Source organism: Desmodus rotundus, chromosome 7 (genome assembly GCF_022682495.2).
Source record: "Desmodus rotundus isolate HL8 chromosome 7, HLdesRot8A.1, whole genome shotgun sequence".
Taxonomy (NCBI): Eukaryota; Metazoa; Chordata; class Mammalia; order Chiroptera; family Phyllostomidae; genus Desmodus; species Desmodus rotundus.
The window spans coordinates 94,548,660-94,555,339 of NC_071393.1; positions in this window are offsets into that span (position 1 = coordinate 94,548,660).

Genomic DNA, 6,680 nt, shown 5'->3' on the forward strand with positions numbered 1-6,680 from the left:
CCAGGAGAGAAATAAGGGGGTCGTATTAGAGGTGTCTAACTTTTTGAGAAACTGCCAAACCGTTTTCCGAAGTTTCTGTACTACTCAACACTCCCGCCCGCAGTGCGGAAGGGTCACAGTTGCTCACGTGCCCGTTCACACTTGTTACAGTCAGTCTTTTAATTTTAGCTTTTCTAGTGGGTGTGTGGGGGTCTCCTATGGTTTTACTTTGCATTTTTCTGTTAACCAAGGAGCGTTTTCTCAAGTGCTTGTTCGCATATCTCCTTTGGCGAAGTATCTGTTCAAACTTTTTGCTCATTTAAAAAAAAATTTTTTGTCTTCTTACTGAGTCACATATACTTTTTAAATATATTCTCGATGTAAATCCCCTTTTTTCATATATTCTATGTATATAAAGAGGTTTTTTAAGAATATATTCTAGATACAACTCCTTTGTTTGATGTGTATTTTGCAAATATTCCCTCCCGCCGGCAACTGTCTTTTCATTCCCTAATGGAAGCTTAGAGAGTGCAAGGTTTAAATTTCATGGAGTCTAGTTTACCAACTTTCTATTTTATTGTTAGTACTTTTTGTGCTAACAATATCTAAGAACTCTTTGCCCAATCCAAAGATATAAAGATTTTCTCTTACGTTCTCTTCTAAGAGCTTTATAGTCTTTGCTCTTACATTTAGGTATGTGGTCCATTTTGAATTAATTTTTGTGAATGGCGTGAGACTGGGGCAGATGTCCATTTCTCATCCTCACAGACATCCAGTCACTCCGGTGCCATGTGTTGAAAAGCTTGTCTGTTCCCCAGGGATGCCCAGGCACCTTTGTCGAAAGCCAGCTGGCGATACGCGTGCAGCTTGATCTTTGGACTGTCTGTTCTGTTCCATTGATCTATTTGCTTCTGTTTACACAAATACATGCTGTCTTGATTACTATAGCTTTGCACTGAGTCCTGAAATCAAGTAGGGAAAGACTTCCAACTTTATAGTTCTTTTGAAAATTTTTTTGCTATCCAAGGTCCTTTGCGTTTTCACATACATCTTAGAATCAGCTCATTGATTTCTTTCCAAAACCTGTTCTGCCCTGACTAACACGGCTCAGTTGGTTGGGCATCGTCCCGAAAAGCCAATGGCTGAAAAGATTCTTTGATGAGATTCCAGGTCAGGGCACAGGGCTAGGTTGCGGGTTTGTTCCCCATCTTCAACCCCATCCTCGGGGCCCAAGTATGAGAGGCAACGGATTGATGTTTCTCTCTAGCAGTTTCTCTCCCTCTCTTTCTCCCTCCCTTCCCCGCTTTCTAAAAAATAAATTAAAAAAAAAAAAACCTGTTGAGACTTTGATTGGAATTATTTTGAATCTGTATACCAACTTGGGGAGAACTGCCACGTCAACAACGTCAGGTCTTCGGACCCACAAACACAGGGCTCCTCTCCACTTACGCAGGTCGTAGGTCGTCTGTAACACCTCTTGGCTCTGCTCTGCAGCTTTCGGTGCAAATCCTACACAGCTGCTGTCAGATTCGTCCCTGAGTATTTCGTACTATTGACAGTATTGTTAAAGGTATTGTTTTTGCGATGCCAATTTCCAAGCATCCATTATTCAAATACAATTGGTTTCCTTTTCTTATGATTTTTTAAATGGTATTTTATTGTTTTTATGCAATTACAGTTGTCCCAGGTTTTCCCTCTTTGCCTGCCTCCACCCAGCCCCCACCACTTCCTCAGGCAATCCCCACACTGTTGTCCAGGATTGACCCTTGAATAACGCAGGTGTTAGGGGCGCTGACCCCTGCCCCACCCAAGCAGTGGAAAATCTGCAACCTAAGTTGGCCCTCTTCATCAGGGGATTCCCAATCACAGACCGACAAAACTGCAGTTAACCTTGAATCCTTTTTTTTTTTAAATTGTTGTTCAATTACAGTTGTCTGTATTTTCTCCCCACCCCTCCATCCCACCCCAGCTAAACCCACCTCCCTCCCCTGCCTTCACCCTCCCCCTTGGTTTTGACTTTGAATACTTTTTATATGCAGATAAGCCCTTTTTTCCTTCATGTTAGGTAGAATTCAGCAGACATTCTAGGCATGGAGTTTTCTTTATAGGAAGATTTTTAACTATAGATTCAATGTCTTTAGGGGACATAGGGCTATTCAGGCTACCTATTTCTTCTTGAATGTGAGTCACACTTTCCCTTAAAGCCCTCAGGGTCTTGCCCTCACACCTGGAGTCCTTACTGTGGCTTACAAGGCCCTGTCTGACCCGCTCCTGCCCATCCCTCCAACCTCATCTACGTGCCACCTCCTCCTCGCTCACTGTGTCCCAGTCACACTGGTCTTCTGGTTATGCCAAGGTTATGCCAAGCTCTTCCCCAACTCAAGACCTTGATGGTGCTTTTGCCTCTAATTGGAAAGCTCTTCCACAAGCTCTTTGCATGGTTTCCCCCTCCCCCTCATTCTCATCCCCCAGGTTTCAAACTATGCATCGGGGAGGTCCTTCCTGACCATTATATCCAGGGTGGGGCCTGCTGGATCCCCTCTCCCACACACTCCTGTTTACTTCCTTCACAATACATAATCACACTCTGTCACTGTTTTGTTTGCTTATCCTTAGCTCCCTAAGAGCAGGGATCTTGCCCGTCTCATTCACTGCTCTATCCCCTGCACCCAGCATCCCACTGGGGACAAACAAGATGTTTAGTTACTATTTTTTGAATAAGTAGACTAAATCAGTGGGTGGGTCTGTTGATCAGTCAGGCCGCACATGAGGAAATCAGCAAGTCTTCCGTAAGCCTGCCGGTCAGACTGAGGATGCTGGTCGGCCTGGGGGAGGTCAGGCAGGCATGGAGTGCTCTGGTTGCTCTGTGGGGCAGGTCTGTGTGACTGATGATCCCCTGTGAAGTCAGCTCGGGGTTCTGGGGGACACAAAGAAGTAAAAGGCTAAGGCCCACCTGTCTACTTGGAGGCTCACTGCTTCACACTGCCCAGCCAGAGGGCAAAGTGGGGGCGGTACAGGGGATTAGGGGAAGCTGCAGAGCCTGGCCCAACTCTGACAGCTGCAGCTCTGTCTCAGGGCATTCAAGCCCCATAAAAGTCTCACCTGGTGACTGCAGTACTCAGGAAAAGCCTGTGCAGGAGGCACAGAGAGGGCTTTGTGGCCTCTTTCCCACCCCACCCAACTTCCCGACCTGGGCCCTCTGCTCATGGAAACTCCCACGCTGGTCCTGGCTGCCTGGCCCCAGGAGACAGGCAGTGGCGCACGTTGCCACTGCCAGCTCTGCAGGGGGGCAGGACATGGGCCTGTACCTCCAGGGGCTATGCCTTGCAATTGAACCTGTGCTGGGTCCCCTCTCCATAGACCAGAGAAGGCCTAGCTGTCTGGTGGAGGAAGACGCCTTGCATGGGAGCTGGCAGCTTCACAGTTAATCCCGAGCTTCCCCAGGAACACCCTTGGCTATGGGGTCACGGCTGTGGCTGGAGTCCCATCATAGACGAGGATATGTAGGAGGGTGTCAGAGCCACTTGTGTAGGAGGCAGCTGTTTGCAATAACCAGGCAGTGCGCACAGGCTGCCGGCAATCCCTGAGCCTCCGTCCCGCTCACTGACAAACTCCATGACCAGGGGGCCCTGCTTGGTGACATCATCTTCCTCACACAGTGCTAAGGGAAATGAGCTCAGGGAGGCCATCAGAGGCGGCCTGTTTACTTACAGAGACCCTGGCCGTCAGCAGCTCTTTGACCAGACATTTCCTGTCCTAGCCAGCATGGAGCAGAAATTTCCTTAAACACATTATTTTGGCCTCAACCCACTGCTCGCTCCCTTGCTTTGAATTTTTTTTCAAGAGGAAAATTCCCAGTTCTGGTCCCAAACAGAACAGCCTAGAGAGGGCGGTGGGAGATCCCAATGACCCCCAAAAGGGCCTTTTGCAGTTTAAGTTGCTCCTACCTCCTCAGTAATCATTGGAGCTGGGAGACCATCAAACCAATTCTCGGTCACCCATGTGTGCAGGGGAGGGGGTTAGAGGGATGGCCAGCATCACCCCAAGGCAGACCCCTCTCCCGCCACGCTCAGGGCCTCAGCCACCCTCAGCTCACACAGCATTTCCCAACTCAGCAACCCTGGCTAGGCCCTAGACCCCCCTCTCCTTCCCTCGGGTCAGAGACATCTCAGGAGAGCCCAAGAGCCACCGTTTATCACAGGCTCCAGGGGATTCCCAAGATGGCCACCCCCACCAGCCCTGGCTGAGAGGCGATGTTGCCTGCCCTTACCCACTCTCTTTGTGTTGTTCCTGCTGGAACTCGGCCATTCCACAGGCCTTGAGGGTAGAGGGGACATAGAGGTCTCCTCAGTCCCCCAGTGCTCCAGGATCCTAAGGCCATCTATGCCAGGAGCAGAGCAATGCCTTCCTGCGAAGATCAGTCACGGGAGACAGGTGCCCTCTGTCTCACTGGGTCTGCCCACTGTTTGGGCTGGTCAGGCAGGCTCAGACATGCTGGGGAGCCTGAGGCCTTACCTGACCCAGCTCTGCTCTGTGGCCTGATCCTATTTAGCTCAGCATCCCGGGCACCAGGGATGGGCTCAGGGGCAGAATCAGGTCAGAGGAGGGCATCGAACCTGTGTTTCACATGCTTTACATGAGACCAAGAAACCGTCAAGGGTCCCCATCGAATGGCGTGAAGGGAGCGGCTCACACGCAGATCTCAGTCGGCAGCTTTTTAGAAGACACCGAAAAAAGAGCCAGACTTTCTCACCTAACTGGCTCCCCCACAAGCAACAGAAACTTGTGGTTCCAATGATTTCAATTAGTCAGCGTGTCTAGTGAACCCAGAATTTATAAGGTATGAATGTTGGAAAGACCCTCCCTAAAGACAGAAACTGATACTCATTGGACATCTGTGAGCCTGGCGCGGCGCTCAGCCTCTACACACCTTCTTACCTGACGCCCACACTCTGAGGGGGACTGAGCAACTCTGAAGGAGACGCTGCCCATATATGGCGGAGCGGGATTCTCTAATGAGGTATCCCCGAATCTGACTTCTAGGAAGTAATCAAGTCACGAAGTCAATCATACTCCTTCTGTAAACCAAGCAAGGCTTGTAAGTTAAAGACATGGGAATCCAGCCCTTTCATTCTACAGATGAGGACACTGAGGCCAAGTCACAGAGCTGAGCACGTGACAGTTGCTTGGACCAGTGCCCCTCCCACCACCCCACCCTGTCTCATGGCCCTAAGTTGGCCCAGGTGAAGGAAGGGTGGGAGAAAAGCTGTGGACGCTGCCATATAGAAGACCAGACGGAGATGAACAGAGAAACACACAGACACACAGACATCCACGCAGGTAGACATGCAGAGACATGGATACACAGGCAAAGATACACACAGGTGCTTGTAGCCATGTGTTGTTTTGCTCTCATCTCTCTACTTGATGCATGGTTCCTTTCCAGATTGCATATTCCACGAGGAAACAGGCAAAAAGGGCCCTTACTCTGGGTGCCCCCTCTATGTGGCCACACTCCACTGTAGACAGTAAGAAGTCCCGGGGCCAAGGGAATGGCCCTCCAGGAGCCCACACCCTCCTCCAGGATTACAAGGCAGGTACACGGGACCCATTACTTGCTACTTGGAACCATTTGGGCAGACTTTGCCAATGCCATGGGCACCCCTAGGCCTGAAGGATGACCAAGAGGCAGCTGTCTGTGGAGTGCATGCATGTAATTTGGACACATGTGAGGAGAAACACATGTATGCAAGGCCCCTGAAGATACGGGACAGAGCCACTAGCTGTGTGTTGCTGAGTTCCAGCACAGGGCTCAGAGGAGTTGACAATTCAAAACCAAACCCAGCCTTCTAGGATTTTAGGATTGAGTATTTTCCTTAGCAGTTTGTTTTGATTTATTAACATTTAAATATTTAGACATAAGAATATAAGCCTTCATTTGTGCTCTTGCCCTGGGCCTTGCAAGTGTTGGGAGCTGCCCTGGACACCTCTCTAACTTCCCACTGTGGGCCCAGTCTGGGCCCAGTCACAGGGCGAGTGCTGTACAGATGTTAGTGCATGAGCAAATCACTTTATGAATGAATTGATGAATGAGTGAATGAAAGCTTCTGCACAAACATACACAGACAGGCGTGCATGCTTTCAGGGACTCGACAACACATTATTAATAAATATATGCCCACGCTCCCAGAGACACACGTGCCTAAACTTACAGCTAGAAAGACAAGCATGTTTACACCAAAATAACCCAAGTGCTCACACGCATACTCCCACAACACAGGTAGGCAGTAGACCCACTCATCTATGCAAAGACACAGAGACCCACACTTTCCCTTAAAGACACACACATACATAAGGCTGCACAGATGTGGACGCAAACATATGAGGCAAACACATAAGTGCATGCTTTCCCGCTGAGGAACCCAGCTCCAACCAGAAACGCGGCCGCCTCCACATGCAGTCCACACTGGTACACGCAGCTGCACAGAGACAGAGCTGGAGGCCAGAGACAGACTGTCAGAGAGACACCTGTCCACAGAGACCCCGGCCCCCCGGGCTCCCACACTGTCTGCCTGCCCCCGCCCCACCCTGGCTGTCTGCTGCCAGAGGGGCTCCTGGAGGAATTCCTTTTGCAGACTGGCTGAGAAAGGCTGCTCTCTCCTCCCCCGCAGTCCCCGGCCAGAGTCCTAGGGCAGAGAAGC